The 18,710-nt window shown below is 45.3% G+C and overlaps 1 protein-coding gene across 2 annotated transcripts in view; it reads left to right on the top strand.

Moving 5' to 3' along the window:
- Nucleotides 1-18,710, top strand: part of SEMA4G (semaphorin 4G) — a 698,845-nt gene that overhangs the window by 71,388 nt on the left and 608,747 nt on the right. The gene's annotated exons all lie outside the window — the stretch shown is intronic.

The following is an 18,710-nucleotide window of genomic DNA, read 5'->3' as shown; positions in this document are numbered from 1 at the left end:
GGTGCCCACCTGTCATCGTCCCCACCTGTCACCCTCACCTGCTTCTGTGCCGCCCCGTGCCCTGCCTCTGTAACTCGCTCTAACCCCTGCTTCTGTCTAACCAGCTCTGCACCTCGCCTGTCCAGCGATTTCCCCAAACACCCACCTAATATCCTGAGGACCCAGCCCCGCTCTTCCCCCTCACAGACACCCCCGTGCCACGGTAGTGCCCGTGCACACAGGCGGCAGCTAGTTCAGTGCCTCAGAAGCGCGGTCGCCCGGGAAAGGTCGCTCTGGAGGGCACCTGAGGCAGGTGGGACATATATTTTGTGGACACATCAGCTACACCTAGTTGAGCGAGGGTTCGGGGTATTTGAGACACAATGGTAGAAATGTCAGAGAGAACTGGAGGTGTGCAGGTCCCGTCACACATCCAGGTCCGGTGGACATTACAGTGGGGGAGGGGGAGGGGGGGGGGGGTGTGCTCCCATCGAATGAGTGGTTTGCTGCCAGTGACAAGACACGTTTATAGTCTCGATTATAGGGCATGTTATGTGGCGTGATGCTGTGGCACGGGGTGGTGTGGGGAGTACCCAAACATGTTCCCATCATCTCTGGTCGAGGCTGATGTGCAGTTTATTGTATACACAGCATCGTTGTGCTCCCGCTGTGTCCTGTTGTACTGTACTCTACTGTATTGTATGGTTATTTATAAATGTGTGTAGACTGTTTACTATTTTATTTCTGTAATTTTTTATTGGAAAAAAAGATATATTAACATGGAGCACAACATATACATGGGAGGAAAAGAAGAAAAAAGAGGGGGAAAGAAAGGAAAAAAAGAAGAAAACACCCGAATGTGTAAGAGGCAATGAGAGCCCAGTGTGTATGGCGCTGCTATGCACGTTTAAAGAAGCGCATGTGTGCAAAAGTGTCATATTTGTGTGACTGGTCTAAGGGAGTTGTGTGTGTGATTGTGCAGGGGTTGCTATGTGTCCGAAGGTGTGTGGGCACAGAATAGGTGTGACTGTGTAATTGAGTGTGCAGGTGTGATTGTGCAATGGGGATCGAGCGGTCCTGGGTTATATTGTGTGCACGGGCCCTGTAGGTATGCGCATGCCAGGGGTGCAGGTTGAGTAACAGTGGTCTGTGCGCTTCTAAGAGGGGGTGCATTGTGTTTAAGCGTGTACTATGTGTGCAAGTGTTGCAGTGCGTATCAGCATTCTAGGTGTAAATGTGTAAATATTTAGTGTGTGAAACAGCACAGGGCGTGTAATCTGTAAATGTTTTTATGCATATGGTGCAGTGTGGGCTAAGGGAAGTGTGGATATTTGTATACACTGACACGACGTTTACATACAAGTACGCGGCAATGGTGGAATATGTTCACACATGTATATGTGTGAGTGGATCGCGATGTTCAGTGACTACATGGATGGCGTGGAGGTAAAAGACTGTAATGCGTCATACGTGTACCGTGTTCAGTGAATTAACGGATGTTGTATGACAGAGGCTGCGATCCCATCACACCTGTGCGGTGCTCAGTGAATGATGGATGTTGAGTGACACGCCGGGATCCCTTTTCCAACCCCTGGAGGGCTGAACGATGCACACACCGACATACGCGACTCCTCGCGCCCCCATTCTGCCCGTGTGTTTGAAGCCTCCGATATACGGATTCGCATACACAAGCAGGCGTGTACTACACGGGGGTGCACGTAAACACGGGGCGCACGTGCACGCAGACGCACCGTCCACCGACCTGCGCGCGCTTTGTTGCGCTAGGGGGCGGATGCACGCGCTGCGCTGCCGTTTAATTGACTGGAAACTCAACAAATGATGTGGTGGCTGCGCCACGGGAGGGGATTGGCCGCTTCCAGGCGTGTTGGCCACTGTTTACACAATGGGACGTGGTGGTCACCAGTGGCCTCTCGGCTCAGGCCAGGGTGATGACGTTGCAGACAGAGGAAACATATATTCATTTTTTTTATTTATTTAGGAAGGTTTATTCCAGCATTTCACTGCATGGCACAAGTACCAGTGTTTAGGGACCTGGAACTGTTCGTCACGCATAATGTGTGACGAATCCACATTGTTGCACCTCACAACTCGTGTCGCACTGTAGATGCGTGAGAGATACTAACGACGGTGGAGGTCTTGTTAAAGACTGGGGGGGTGGTGTCTGCGTGATTCCATCCCTGTTTGTATATTTTCTGCTGCACACCTTTCCCCCTTCCCCCCCCCCCCCAACAACCAGTAAGACACAGTAAGACAGTGTCTCTTCAGAATACATTGTCATTAGTCAATAGTTTGCTGACTTTCAGTTTGAATTTGTATTTCTTGTTGAACCTGTACTTGGTGTTTGTAGTACTTTGTGGCAGGGGATTCAGGTTCGGGTCTTGGCGTCGGTTCAACACTCTGTGATTATGGGCAAAACACTTAATCTCCCTGTGCCTACCAAAAAGGAGTGTGTCCTTCTGTAATGTAACTGGTGCTCGTGTAAAGCGCTCCAATAATTTTGGGTCGAGTTCGCGTTATATAAAACTGCAAAAAAACAAAATTAAAGTGTTGTGAGATAGGATAGCTTTGTTGTGGATAGATAAAGTGAAGAGTGAGTGTGTGTAATGGCGTCTGTGCCCTATGACGTAACTGGTTAGAGGCTGCCCCTCATAGACCCCTGGTTATGTGGGCATGCTGGTTCCCTGTTCCACTGCCCTGACATTTGGAACTGATCTCCCTCTGCCCAACCTGTTTGATGTCTACCCATATGAAGCCTGACTGGGCATAAATTGCATCGTTTATCAATAAAGAATTAATGGAAAGTGGTGGTAAAGAAGATAAATGACCCAGTGCCCATCAGTTGTTGTGCCAACCAGAATATCCAGCTGCCACTCCTTGTGCCCAGTGGCTCTAGTAGGGTGCACCTAGAACCTATTTTCTGTGGTAGCGGGTCATGGCAGGTTTGCAGCTAGTAATAATGCACAGCACCTTTGTCGTCTTCGCTGTTTTCTTGACCACACCTAAAACACCGATGCCCAGCTACACCCGCAAACATCTTTGGAAGAGACCTCACTCTATCCTAATTCCAGTAATATGTTATGTGTGTAGTTGAACATAAAGGCTATAGAAAAATATGTCCGTAACCTTTATGCCACTGTTGGTGGCCTCCATCAAATAGTGTCAATTCTCGAGGACGATGAAACAACAACTCCTTCAAGAGTGATATAAATTCTACTAAACTGAGACCCGCCTCACACTCAAAACCCACTCAATTGGTAGAACGCAACAACAGTTAGCGATTTGGGGGTGGGGCTCTGTCTACCAAATTATGAAGTGTTTCGTCTTGCTAAATTTAAGAGCTTAGATTTCCATTTAGACTTGTTAAAAACTACAGCCACCCATGGATATAACGTGTTCTTCACAAGACCCTCACAGTTCCTGAGCAATTGTTTCTACGCTGTGGTGCACAGTGTGATACTCCCTAGACTGCACCAAGTATGTTCTGTTTCCAAGGGGATTCTCAAATCCCTACATTTGCCTGATCTGAGTACCCAGAACATAGCCACTGGCTAGTCGCCAGCTTCTGTAAAATGTTTCACATTTCAACTATAATTCAGCAGTTTATGTGTGCGATTAAGTGTGGCTCAAGCTGTTCCATTACTGTTTATCAAGATGGCAGTTTTGCATGTAAATTACCCAGCATGTCTTACGTTTTTGTGAATGCCTAACAGCTTCCTAGAACTGAAAGAAAAATCTGCTTGCGTTTTAGTACAAAAGATTGTTTGGTGGCATCTTCTTCAGAAATTACCTAAAACCCTATAAACTATGAGATTGAATCATGATGTAGCTGGCTCAAACCTACTGTGTGTATTTTGGAAGTTATAGGCCTTTTTGATAGCTGTGCTGTCAAAACCCAGACTGAACAAGCTGTTATTACAACTGTCAGGAATGTAAAGTACTCAGAATTTTACGAGAGAGGATGTGAAATATTTTTCTGATTTAGCGGTATTCCACCTGACAATTGTTTAAAAAATATTGGCTACAGTATTATTACGAGGAAATACTGATGACAAAAATGTCAACAAGATATGTGGATATAGGTAAGTATAGGTTAACTTTATTTAACTCCACATGTACATACCGTGACAATATCTTCAAGGTACGTAGATGTGGAGGTACGAAAAGTAAACCTATATTTACCTATAGACACTTACCTTCTTGATCTTTTTGTCCTCCATATTTTGCCCATGGTATCCTTGTAGTGCTGTGTTTTTGGATCAAGATTTTGACATACAGCCGGCTTAGCGGAGTTACTTGCAGGACTGACCTCCTTCATTCGCTCTCACCTTGGTGGTGATGTGAAGAGCCCTCTCTGTATCAAACACTCCTCCTGGATTTTGCATTTTCAGTGATGATAGGTGTGTGCGAGTGTGTTGATGACCAGGCCTCCAAGTAACAGTTGTTATTATGTACTAATGTGTTGATACATTCATTAATATCGATGTTCTGTAAGGGACAGCATTCTCCCTTGATATTGATTTGGGATATATGAAATAATGTGTTCCCAATTGTATAATGCAAGCCACAGAGGAGTTGCATGACATAATAGAGGTCCAAGGCTGGAGGCTGAATTTCTTTATATGGTCTGGTCAGTCAGAAGTGTTATGCAATGTCTTTTTATGCACAATGGGGGATGTTTTGTTGCTTACATGGTTGCGCCATCAATCTTCCCTAACCTGCTTTTAAATCCTTAGACGCTTGCTCCTACTCAGTGCTTAATTTGTCAAATAATAAGTGCTGGTTACCTAATGTGTAAATCAGAAATTTGAGGTTCGAGCTACGAATATTAAGGTTTGGTAGCCTTGATGCCACCTGATGCCTCTTGCATCCACCACCAGAAACTCCCTGCCACTCCATCGAAATCTTGCATGTTCTTTCCCACCCCTTCTTTTTCCCTTTGTCACAGTTTTTTCCTTCTTTCTCTTCCCCTTTCTTTCCCTGTTAAGTGTTTTTCTCTCCTGCTCTGGGTGAAAGTCTAATGAGGTGAAATAAGTGCAGGACTGTAGAAATAAGTTCCATCGGTTCCCACCTGCAATCACCGGCTCAAATTAAGCACCTCTCCTGCTGATGGAAGAGTTATTTTTGTTACATGCAAAGGAAAAACGGAACTGGTTATGTAAAAACAGCTACGTATTACCCACCCAGCTTGTAATTTGTAACTAACTTGTTTTAAGCCGGCCTTGTGGTTTAGAATGTTTAGGACAATAAACATAGTTCCATAAATGCCTCCTTATCAGGCAGTGAATTGTAAAAGAAGGAAAATGCAAGGAAGACAAAACTTTTCCTTAATATTATGAGTTGGGGGAGGGGGGTGGGGTGCTGCTCAGCCGCTCCTTGTCGTAGTGTGTGCTGGCTCTGGCAGCAGGCACTGTGATGTCACAACTGCACCTTAAAATATGGTATAAGGCCCCCAACTGTCATGATGAGTTCATTTCAAGTCCTAGAGGTTATATAAAGGAATGAGGCCAAGGGTTCCTGTGTGAGGACACGAAATTCAGAGGACACTTGTATTGTATTGTAATTGCATTTATAAAGCGCTTACTACTTGTAATGAACTCCAGTGGTGCAAACATATATTACTTCTACAAATGCCTGCCACTGTGACAATAACTGTGAACTGCTAATAAAATAGGTGTGAAGAAAGGACTAAAAGGTGATAATTTGCCTCTTTTATTGATTTAAACAGCCGCAATTTTGCATCACAACAGTAATAAATTATTATAGTGAGGTATTGATGTCAGTTTCTTACTACATGTGAGTTGTGATGTCAAAGCTTCAGTGTAAACATTTAATTTTACAGTTTCTACAGGCTTCCATGGTTGATCTATTATGTTGAAACAGTACGGTGGAGTATTGAGGCCATATTTTCATTATAGGTGAGCAAGGATCTCACACTTGCACTCCAATAACAACATTAGTGGCACATTTTGATGCCAGGCGTCGATGCATTGTATAGATGCTCACTGGCATGGGCCTCAACAGGGGCGGCTCTAGGCTCATGGCGGCCCTGGGCAGGGAGCGTAGGTAGGGGGCCCCGGAAGAGGGGGTCCGGGTGGGGCGGAGCGCGGAGGCCAGTGAAGAGGGGGGTCAGGGTGTTTGGAAGTGGAACAGAGTCGGAGGCCGCCAAATACCTGCCAGGGGCCGCCATGCAAATATGTATCCATCATCAGAGGATTATTATATTAAGGATATATATTGGCGTGGTGGCCCCTGGGGTTTGGTGGCCCTGTGCAGGTGCACAGCTTGCACATGCCTAAGGCTGCCCCTGGCCTCAATTAACCAAAATGCTAGGGCAAGCAGATGTGGCGTGACATACCCTTCAAACACAGATGACATGAAAATAGGAAGTGTAGAGTGGTCGAAAAGGGAAGCATGAGGTGGCATCAAGACAAGAGATTCTGGGCATTCAGTACCATTGGCATTTGGCACCACCAGCAGCAGTTGCTATGAAAAACTTGGGGCTCCCATACTTATTTATTTTTACAAATAAGCATTATATTATGTTGATATGTGTTGCCATAGACGAGAGGGCGGACACTGATGAGGCAGGCCCGAAGACCACTGTCCCCGCTCTTCGTTTTACACTTGTTGCCCTCCCCTCCGGGTGCCTCAGTGGTCGGGGTCTTCTTCAAGCCCACCACAGGCTGGCCAATATCTGCAAACGCGCTACCCCACGTCCATCTTGATTCGAACAAAGCACCGGGCTTTTAATAGCTGTGGAACTAAATAGATCCCTGGAGCAGAAAATCACCAGCTCTCCCGTCATCTGTTTTATGTTTTGAAAGGAAACAAAACAGTCAAGTGCAGCAGACTGCAAAATATTAGTGTAGCACATAATGTGTGAATTTACCCGTGAAGACTTTATTCCTGGGCATGGAATACTGCACTGGGAAACCTGCGCTGGGTAATTCACAAAGGATTTTTTTACTAACTCTGAAGTACACAGAACCCTTATCTCATTTATAACAATATATTCATGTGGAAATTGGCATGCTTCGAAGCTCCAAAGATATTCTAGTGAAAGTGTTGCTCTGCGACTTTACATTTGCTAACTTTCATCTCTAACCATCAATACGGCGTGCTTTTATGACCATCCTATAGTATTGCATGTAACAGGTATGCAAATTGTTTACAGCAGTGGTTCTTAACCTATGGCCCAGGGACCTGCGGGGGTCTGTCACGTAACTCAAGGGATCAACAACTGCTTCGAAACTTAAATACTATAAACAGATTAATAAGGTATAAATAAATAAAGAAGCAAAATGGAAAATGGAAAATCTTAAAACTTTCTGTAAATAGGAAGGAATTTGAAATTGAAGCTATAAATTTAAGTTGGTATCTTCCGATTGATTTGTGAGAGCAGTCAAACAGAATATCGATTGAACGATGGGTGGCCTCAATTGAATTTAGAAAAGCTCCAACCTTCACATTACATGTGAAGCATCAGAATAAGTGTAAATAGTGAAATATATGTTTTATTACATAGGAATCGATAATAGCTGGTATCCAAAGCCCGGTCCACAGGCCTTGAGTGAAGGATGTTCATTGTAGCAGTTTTTTACATATGTAGGTCTCCTGTCCTCTCCTCCCCAGTGATCTGGAATCCTACCTCTGCCGCCAGCAGTGTCTCTCCATTTGGTCTGCAGTAGGTGTCGCCCAGAAGAATGGCAGGGGAATACGTAAATCAAGACATCTCTAAACCATGACCTTCACTTGATATAGTCTTTTTTGCAGATGGTTTCAGCTCGCAGAGAAGTAGTTGGCCAATTTTTTTTAACTAGGTCTAAAACCACACAGTGGAAACCCCATCGAATGCCTAGAGCCCTGGAACCCTCACACCTCTGGGACATGTAGGAACCAATCATCTTTCTAGCTTGAGTCTTTCTAGATCTAGAACACCAGTGGCTAACAAATGCCAGAGTTCATGTGACTACTTCCTGCTTTGAGTGAGAGACAAGAGAGATGGAGACAGAACAGGAAGAAAACGTGAAGGAACACAATCTGCCAGACTTTCTCAATATATCCAAAATCTACTGGGAAATTTACAAAATGTCCAAGATTGGGCAACTAAGAGAATCCACTTTTTCTGCAGAAATGCAACCTATTGTTTAAGAAAATCGGCCCACATACTAGTTTGACATCTAAAAATGTTTGTTAACAAAATAAAATATATTTGTGAATTACAGGAACAGGCAACCAGGGCATCGCCAGCACAACAAGATATAAATTGATAGGCTTTCATATACTGGGCTACAGTGAAGAGCATGTGATGAACCTGAAACAAAGGTGTTAAGCAGGAAGATTCTAAACTCCAGAGAAAATTTGAAGACGGCCGTCAAATAGATACAGAAAAGTAAACTCTAACCTCTGGCATATGATTGAAGACACCTAATGAGTGCTTTCCCAGTGCCAGTTGCAGGGCTCTGAAATGAACCATGTAACACTGTGTGGTGAGGCCGCTAATTGCCCATAGTGAGATGCCACGTGTACTGGGATACAATGACATACACTTTTTCCAGTCACCATAATTGGGAACACGTTTGATATGACGATAGTTACCCTTTATTGATGCTGAAAGGTAATTGTACGTCATAAAACTTTTAAACATGAATACAAATCGTGATAAGAATATTATGTGCTTTTTCATGCCACTTTACATATTTAAACGTATAAATGCAGACATACCCGGATTTAGAAGCATTGATTGTTGCTCTTTTAAATGGATCGTCGTTTAATTGACTTAGGAATTATGAAAGTCTTCAGGGCTGATTACGAGTTGGGCAGTTTTGAAGCACGCCGCCACACCAGCGGCTCCAAGACCGCTAAACCCGTAGTCTGGTCGTCCGCTATATTCCGACTGGAATACAGGTGGGCAGTCCTGCGGCAGCGTTGCCTTTCAAAGGCTCGTATGTGATCCTTAGAAAGGCAGCGCCATGGGACCACCTCAGTGCTTTCTAGTACGGCGTGGACTGTGAAGTCCATGAGGTGGTGGAACAGGGAGGCACACCACATGCCCCCCTGCATGCATCCCCTGGCCCAGAGGCACCCCCTTAGTTTCCTCACTGCCACACATTTCATGGCAGGCTCACAGCCATGAAAACTGTAGTGGTGAGGAATCCTGTAATCTGCTGGGCGGTGCAGCTGCAGCACCACCAGCATATATTTTGGGCATCAGACCGCTGCAGACCACCAGGGATGACGGATCCCTTGCAGTAGCAGTGGTCCTATGACGGTCCGAGCCCCCCAACTCGTAATATGGCAGTTGGACCACTGCTGCGGCAATAGATGCTCCGCCACCGTAGGATTGGCGGTCAATTGGACTGCCAATCCTGCCAGCCCTTTGTCATCAGCAGCACCACTGCTCACAAGCAGCTTTGAAGCATATTACATTTAAGAGTGTTACTCTTTCAAAAAGTATGAAGAACCTAGAATGCACGAGGGTTTTTGGTGAAAATCCAGCGCTGTATAAAGCAGCTCTTGATGACCAGTGGCCGTTGCTTTCCGGCACTGTGCCCTGTGTAAGAGCGTCGTTGGCTATATAATCCCCTGACAGGGGGGCGTAGCGCTCGCGCCTGCGCCCCTCATCTTAGTGACGTGCACCTTCTTCTGTAGGCCCCTCTAAAAGGCAAAGGCCTACATTACGAACACATCGGGTCCATTTTTTACAAATAAGACCCAGGCGTAAAAAATGAACACCTACTGTTAGCATGCATGGATCCCACCAAACCACACAGAGCTTTAATCAGGCAGCCTGTTGACTGTTTCCCTGCCTAGATACAAACACCAATTTACAGAATGCACCGCTGTAAATAGGAAAACGCTGTTATATCCACAGTTGCTTATTTCCCAGTAGACCACACGCTGACTGTCCGTGGGCCATACAATCAGAAAATTCACAGCACACCTCTGTTCTTTTGGCGACCCGCCACCTTATTATGCACCAGAAACTGCACATGCAGGGCGTCAGGAGCAGTGCCAACTTCCCCGAGGTGCTGAGGTATTGCCAAGACTGTATTTCCTTACCAGGATACTGATAGACAGATAATTAGAAAAGTGGGGGCAGGCTTGCAAAATGGCGCCGATCACAATGACGAGGCTCCTGCAGCGCGCAGCTCACAGCTGGGACCCCTGTCCGAAAGGGGGCTCCGCCAACAAGGCCTGGTTCTACATCTAGCAGCTCTAATACCATGACTTATTCTTTCATTATTTCTGTTATCAGTTTTTTTCCCTTAACCTAAATGGGCCCTTAGGTAGGATCGACTTAAGATCTCTCCTTTTTGAACTTTTAATTTCTTAACCAAAGAGCTCGTGTGACATAGTTGACACTGAGAGGCCTCCATTACACTAGGACGTAAACCTGTATGAGCTTCACACTGTGTCGAAGTAGGTGCATTAACACACTGAGCTGTTTCAATATATATGAAACTAGGGATCAGCATGTTACACGCACATTTCTCCTGTAGGTCTTTTAGCCAGTGGGGGTTCTCTCTTGGCTTAGATTCTGTGGGCTTTAGGATGTACACATTTCACTTTCTTTCTTTCTCTGCCCCCTTTTCAGCGTTGATACATTTAGGTTGTGTGCCTCCTTTCAGCTACTTTCCCCTTGTTTCATTATTTCCTGTAATTAATCTATTTCCCTTCTTTTCCATTAGCTCAATTACTATCTGTTTCAATTGTCTGGCTATATCCCGGCTTTAACTTAAGATTTAGACTTTGTATCTCAAATCCTGAGTGTTTTCTGCTTTCCCCTTTTCCTTTTTTGACTTTCTCCTTTTCCAACTCACTTCATTACTAAAGGTCCTCACTCCTTTTGTTACAACTAGTTATATGACTGGTGCCCCTTAGAATTGGGCAATTGCTCTGCTCCTGTTGAAAAGGCACATAATAAACAACTGCACAGTTTTTCTCAGTGACTACATGTTCATCTGTATCCTATGCTCATCTAAGAGTTCTTAATAGGATTTTCCATTTCCTCTCCACTGTACTCTGCTTTCCAGTTTTGAGGGCAGTCAGTTGCTAGCGCCTTGATTGTTGTAATGCACTGTATGAGGTGCTACCTAAATATCAACTGCAGATTATTAAAACTTGACGGCCATAATCTTTCTCAAACTCCCTCCATGGTCTGCCATATCAGGTATTTAACAAATTAATGGCCTCATTGGTTCATTTGTCACGTGAGCTAATCTGGGGCAGTGACCCTGCTTTGCTGCAGAGGATTGGTTTGATTTTCCAGCCTTCATGTGAGGTGAGTGAAGGCCCATTGACTGTCAGGAGATTCATAAAGTTGGAGCCGGTAGCTGTGCATCCTCCGTGCTGCCTTGCAATGGATTCCTTGCCCCAGTCTCAACCTTTGAAAAAGCATCTGGCTTCTTCCAGAAGAGCTCCTAAATCCTGTCTCCTAGTGAAGTAACTTGGCTTTGCTTCTCTAGGTAGGCCGCTTGGCAGCCGCAGACCACGTGACAAATAAACAAATACAGTCATTTTCTGTAGTGTCGTTTGATCTAATTTCCTCAGCTTTTCTATTTAATGTCATTGTTTGCTCTTTCACTTCTCGCTTCTTTGTCCATTTCTTACTTTGTCTTCGTACTCAACCCCTTTCGCTGCTCTCTCCTCTTTCCCTCTCTTCATTCTCTCTCTACTAGTGCTCAGTACCCGTACAGTACAGCAGAGTGCTCTTCGCCAGGAAGCTGGTAGGGTACAGAGCACGTGCAGATGTCTGCACACAGTGTGTGGGCTGCCAGCAGCGAGAGAGGGTGGGCATGAACGTCATTTAGGAGCGGGTTCGCAGCTGCGACCCCTGCCATGCTGCCTGGGACTCCTGGCATTGCCTTTGCGACCCCTAGCGTCAGCAGCAGCAAAATCAGTGGCAGAAGCAGAAGCAGCTCCTCCTTAGGGACCTCGGTTGAGGGCTTCACCCTCCTTGATTTTACTCAATTGTTAATTATGCTAATACATTATTCGCCATTATTTTAATAAAAAATGGAGTACAAATAGCTGGAATATGACTTTCCCTGGCAGCTCAGGTAAGTAAAATAAATCCTTATGAATATATGTATGCTGTGTGCATGCTTGCAGTTTTGAGTGTGTTTATGTAACTTATGTGTGAATGTGTGTGCAGGTATAGGCAGAGTATGTGTGTATGTGTGAGTGTCTGTATATGTGTGAATGCGTGTCTATGTGTAAGCATGTGTATGTATGAGTGAAAGTGAATGTCAAGGGTCATTTGAAGTCACTTCCACTACCCCAGGCATTTTGGTGAATTGGCGTCCATGGGGTCGGGGGTGGGGAGAGGGGTAAATTCTGAGGATGGGCGATGGGGACATGGGAGGTACAAATGACAGACCAGGATAGGGAAAAGGTTTGAGGGATGAGGCTTGAGGGGGATACGAATGCCTATATGCAGTAAAGAGCTGAGGACAGGGGCCTGAGTGCGGACCCAGCGGTGATGCAAGGTTGGCTTTCGACAAATTTGAAAATGGTAAATACCCAATGCACACACACACACAGTTGCCATATGTGCCTGTGTGATAATGCTCCTTTCCACTATCTCCCCCTGCCCAGCCTGCGCCCAGTGAGCGTTGCTCAGTGTTCAGGGCGAATGGAGCATGTGCCTTTACTTTGATGTGTGTGAGAGAGAAAGAGAGAGAGCCCTTGAGACTCCACAGCTCACTGTAGCCAGAGAGGGTGCTATAATTGGGCCTTCTTGGCCTGACCTGCTCTGCTTGTCTCTGCTGAGAAATCCTGGCCTAAAGTTTGGATTCTCATGCTGCTGCTGCTTTGGACAACAGGGGCCCTGAAAGCTGGCTGCTTGTATCATTGGGTTCTCTGTGGCCCCATTGATTAAAGAGGCACGCTACCTTCAATGCACTATGAAAGGAAAACCTCTAAAAGTTTTTTTCAGACTTCATGAATGAGTTCTCTTTGCTCAGTACGGGACACTGGCACTAACATGGAGGGCGTGGGGGGTGCTTTCTTTCATTAGTTGCAGAAAGAAAGGGTATTGTAGTTGCATTTATGAGGCGCTTAATACCTCTGATGAGGTGGCAAAGCACTTTTAGTGGACCGGTTATATGTGGCTGGAAGGGTGTAGGTTTGCATTTTGGCCTATGTACTTAGTGCTTTGGTGTTGCGCATGGTGACCACGGTGGCTGTGTTATTGTGTCACTTGTCACTGGACTTGTGTAGTGGGGTGAAGAGGAGTGAGTGACAGAAAGATTTAGTGGGCTTTGCATCAGGGACGTATCTTCAGGGAGGGTGCCCTAATACATGTATTTTCTGATGAATAGTTGGGTTCAAATGCTTTCAGTTGGGTATGGTGAGGTGTCTGTCGCATTTCACCTTTGGTTTTTGCATGCGCACACTGACGAAAAAATTGTGTTAATTTTTCAAATTATTGTCTTTCTCTCATACCAATCCGCATTCCTGTCCCTTTTCGCTGCCCATTGAGCTCCCATCATGTGCCCTGCTTGTTCATATAATGTACTTTAACATTATATGCCAGCATGATTGCCGGAAAATCAAAAGCTCACCCCCTCCCATCTTACAGACCAAGCTACACCCCTGCTTAGCATTGTTGTGAATGGCTGGGAGGATGGGGATTGGTTGTAAGGTTAGCCCTCCTCCACGGTGTGCCCTTGGACTCCCACAAAGGACAACATGTGGATGGAAGGCCTGTGCAGTTTTCCTGGCTGCTGGCCATGGTATCCAAGATAGGTGAAGCTGTCATAAGATCTCATAAACCATAGGTCCTTGCACAGTTTTACTTTGAACCATAATAACTATATCAGAGCATTTTAGGTTGTTACACAGCCCTAGAAGTCGGTACGCTGGATGCATAATATGTTGGTGGCCTTGTGACAAGCCTCGGTTTCAAACATGGAGAAAATTTTTCAGATTGTTAGAATCTAAGAGGTATCCTTGTTATTCAGTGCGCCAATTCTTAATAGAACCACTGGAGTAGGGCTTTGGGCACCGCCACTCATTCTTTTACAAATTAAGCACTGCTCATGGCATTCATTTTTTGGAGACCCGGACTTATATTTCATTCATGAGACTCAGACCCAAACAAGAGAGAAAGGCAGAACATGGGGAAAGAAAAGAGGAAGAGCCTGACAGAGAAAACAGCGAGGAAGAGAGGAAGCATGCAGGAAAAAGAAGCTGCAGCAGAGATGAAGGACCTAGAAGTGAAGGGTGGTGGATGAAAGAGGCATGAGATGGAATGAAGACTAGACAGCCTTGGTATTCGGCACGCCGACATTCAACAGCGCTGGCCGTGAGCATCTGAGAAAAACTTCAGGAAACAGACTTTATTATTTTACCAATTAAGCACTGGATGTTATGTCTGATGAAAACGGGAGCTATTCAATAATTCGAACTCTGGAATGCAGTCCCATAGTTGAAAAGATCTCCAGTGTATAAAAGCAAAGAAATCCACAATTCTAGTCTGTGCTTTTGTCACTTCAAACTAAGATTGTTGCAGGTGCATGCATGTCAGATCAGTGGAATTAGAGGTGGGCGAGCCAACACATCAAAGGGAGCCGAGCAAGTGCCAAACCAAGGGTCTTGCTTGGCTCTAAGAGCTCGTGCATGATTTGAGCCTTGAAAAGATTTGGCATGTAATTTATTCAACGTGCATCATGTGAAAATATGATAAAGTCTCATTAAAATGAAAAAAAAATATATAGGTGTACTGCAGCATTTCATCTTATGGCATCATATTATATAACAGCATTGAGAGGTGTTTATTAAAAGTCACAGTTTTTAAGCATGAACTTCAAAACATTCCTCTTCCACCCTCTGCCCTGATGACAATGTCATTAGTGAATAAAGAAGCAACATGTTTGTCATGTATACTCTAAATGTAGTCTAAATTCTTATTAAAGGTGGAGCAGCATTATATTCCTTTAAAGCTAACACAAGTATTTGAAGGCGCTCTCATAAGTGATACTGAAGAGAAAGGAGTCTCATTGAAATGAAATATTTTTTTAGAATCACACTATTTGCGAGCTGGGCAGCCATGATTAATCACCGCTTTTCTTGTTTCACATTGCGCACTACAACCAAGTAATAGGTACCCTTTTTCTGTCTCTTGTTTTACATCAAAGGTTAATGCCTTGTCTGCAATTCTTGGTGCATGAGGCTAGAGTGTGATGGCAGACAGAAGCCACATCTAAGCTCAGCTTCTTTTCTGCTCAAGGTTTCAAGTAGACTTAGGGATGAGCCACAGCCAGGTGTGTGGCTTGAGCTTCCAGTGGCTCAACCACCTCTACGCTACAGTATGACTCTGTATGATGACACATACAGTGCTTAATTTGTAAAATATGAAGTGCAGGTGCTAAAATGTTTGTCGGAGGCCACACCTACATTTCTCTGGCTCCACCCACTCCCTCCACTGGCTCCACCCACTTACTCGATTAGCTCCACCCACATCTTCAACTGGCTTTGATACAAAAGAAACACGTGGTCAGGCATGAGAAGAGTGTGGAAAGGGACCAGTAAGTATGTGCCTCAGGCAGAGCGAGAAATAACTTAAACAGAGAGGAGATGGTCTTTTGGGGATAGCATGGTCTCAGAGTACTGTCTTGCACACAGCAACATTATAGTAGAGGAATTCTCTTGTATCGTTCGGAAGGTGTGCATTTGTCTTTCATGGCAAAAAAGCGTATCTATCTGCTGAATTTAAGAGAAAACATGGTAAGCATCTAGGGGAAGAACCTGTGGTGCTAGAAGGATCAGTAATGTTGGGTGATTTTATAATGTGGTGAGGCAGGAAAACATCCAATCAGCAGTGCTCTCAGGTGGCCATTTCAAGTGTGGACTATAGATTCAAGTCAAGAATTGAACTTAATGCCTGTGTTCTCTTTAAACTTATCAAACAAGTTGACATTTATAAGCTGGTATTCAAATCCAATGCTGCAAAAGGGTTTCCCGGTTGTCTAACTATTGTGAAGGTCTAACCAGCCGAGCATTCCAAAGGTGTTCTAGGGACATCCAGGCTAGTGCCGGACACCTGGCGCTCAATATTTCATCGGCCTCAAATCACACATGCAGTCTGGCTTAAAACATTATTGCCTAGCTGAGGGCAGGTTAGATAAGCACGCCATTCTGATAATACAGTGCTCCGAATGGGATCTTACAGCCACAAGAAACTCACTAAAAGGGACACATACCACAGAAATACTCCTGAGTCCTGAAGGAGCCCCCAGGCGGTGTAAAATGCACTAAGTGCATTGGGCTCAAAAAATTATAATTAACTGTACATCATGAGAAACTTCAGTTAAAAATTCCCAATGAAGTATTTGCGCAAGTCATTTTAACCTCAATAACAGTGTTGGAAGCCACAACAGACCCTATTGGAGTTGAAAAGAAGATTCTTGGGGTAACAAATCCAGGGCCTGTCTGCATGTGAGCGCACAGGTTAAACTCAATGACCCTAACCAGACTTGAGCGCGATGCCGCCTCCACTACCCGGGCGTTTTGGCAAAGCCACCTCTGTGTACAGGGCTCTCTGGTGCTTGACACTGGTCTGCTATGTGGGCAAAGGGCATGAACAAGGATATAGCTTCACCACCCAATGTAGGACGTCATCCTTACCTCGTAAGTGCCCACTACCCGCCCTATTGTTTGGTGAGCTGAATCAGTGTCAGTCTCAAAAAGAAACATGGGCGAAAAAAGATCGGAGGTGGAAACATATTTTGTTTTATTCAAAGAGCATTTTCGGTTTGTTGATAACAGCTCCTGAAATTTCTAACTTACTGTACACCATTTTTCTTTGTCGCTGTGCATGTTGTCAAACACCTACTCTGGCGCAGAGGCAATGAAGTTCGGCTCTGTTCTAAGACAACAGTGAAGAAAAAAAGTAGACTTGTTCTTATTGACAACTGCTTTAGCCGGCTGTCTCTGCCTAAATACCAGTCCAGCAGAACAACCTTGCTTACACCCCAATGCCTATGGTGACGTGACACACGACACAGACATTTTTCTTCACCTTAGTGGTTAATGCCACGGACCCTGGTCTCCTTGGCCGGCCCTTTGGCGGTGACCCACGACCCCCGTGTACTTTCTGCTCTCTCCAAGTGACCTTGCCCCTAGTTAGTTAAATTTTCGTCAAACAGCGACACTTTTAGTTAACATATCTGACACTCTGGAACACACTGCAAACACACCAGTAGTTTGTTCCTTAATTAGTTCAGAACCCTTTGAGGCAAGGAAGAGGGAACAAATGCTGCTGCCTGCCTATGCCTGTCTTTTAGGGAAGGCCTGGGAAAGTGAAACCAAACTGTGTTTTGTCGACTGGTATCTAATTAGTGCGGGCTGCGCACCAGCCAGCACGTTTGGAGTTAAAGTAGTTTACACTGAAGTTTGAAAGACGAATAGGCAATTTTCAACCACTATGCGTTTCACTATTCAACAGCCTTTCTGAGGTATTTCCATAATTTTATAAGCCCGGCTAGATAAACGCATGGAAAATGTTCTTCTGACCGCGTTCAGCAAAGGTTGCCAAAACAACACCTAGTTGTTAACTCATATCTCGTGCTATCGATTTGTCTCACCTGGTCATTCAGAAGGATTGTTTGTTGTGGGAAATTATACTTGAAAGAAGCAGGCTTTTCGCCCGGCATAATCCACACTACATATTTGACTTTATTATTTTTTGTTTTTATTCTCTCCATGCATTTATTTTGTTGATTTAGCGCACAGACGTCAGCGAGCCAGGGGCTGGGCCGGTAGGGCCTTGGGCTTTTTTCTTTTAACTTACTTAAACCCGCAGGCCATTACTGCAGCGCCGGCAGGCCCTATCCAGATATCAAAAGTGTACACACTGTGTACTGCTACGGCCGGCGGGCGTGGCGGCGGGCTAATACTAGTGAATCTGATCTGAACGAATGAATCACACGGATGCAGCCTAATCATATCTTACATAGCCCTCGGAGGCGAGCTGCCTCCCACCCACCACGCAGGTGATCTTGCAAGCGGACCGTCCAATCATGCCACCACCCAACCAAAAAAAACACAGCGTTGCTTTTGGCACAGTATTAGAATGGCATCGCTAGTAGTTAGACTTCTTAGTTTGGATAGTTTACTGTTTAACGTCTTACCGTTACTGGTGGGCCGGTCGGCACAGACACACTGGCTGCACTGCTAACTGATTGTACGATTAGGCGGCCAGCCGCGGCCTGGTGCTGCTTGTTACCAGACAGTAGTACTGGTCTGTACTGTACTACTGGCTGATCGATGACTGCACAGGCTGCCCTGCCCATAGTGTCCAGGCTCAATGTCGCCGTCGGTCGGGTCGGGCATCGGAGGACTTCAGGGACGATGATGACTCATGGATGGACGTGGTGAGCTGTGGTGGTTATGGTGGGGCGTGGCCTTGTGAAAAAATCTGCGCATGCTGCCGCGCGCTGCGTGCACAGCCCCTGCCCCCCATCAGAACCAACATCCAGCCCGCCCAAAGTGTTTGTGTCCGCGAAACGCCCACCGGCAAGTGGCAACACTGTCTGCAACAGTCAACATTGCACTGTAGTGTGAACTAAGGGCCGCGGCCCACGGCTGCGGCATGATGAACATATATTTATTAATTTATTAATCTTCTCTTGCACTTGGGCTCAGCCTCATGGCAGGCTTAGTTATTAAAGAGTCTCACACAGCAGCAACTAGTCGCCGTGACT

Source organism: Lissotriton vulgaris, chromosome 5, assembly GCF_964263255.1.
Source record: "Lissotriton vulgaris chromosome 5, aLisVul1.2, whole genome shotgun sequence".
Classification (NCBI taxonomy): domain Eukaryota; kingdom Metazoa; phylum Chordata; class Amphibia; order Caudata; family Salamandridae; genus Lissotriton; species Lissotriton vulgaris.
This window is presented reverse-complemented; position numbering and strand designations above follow the sequence as displayed.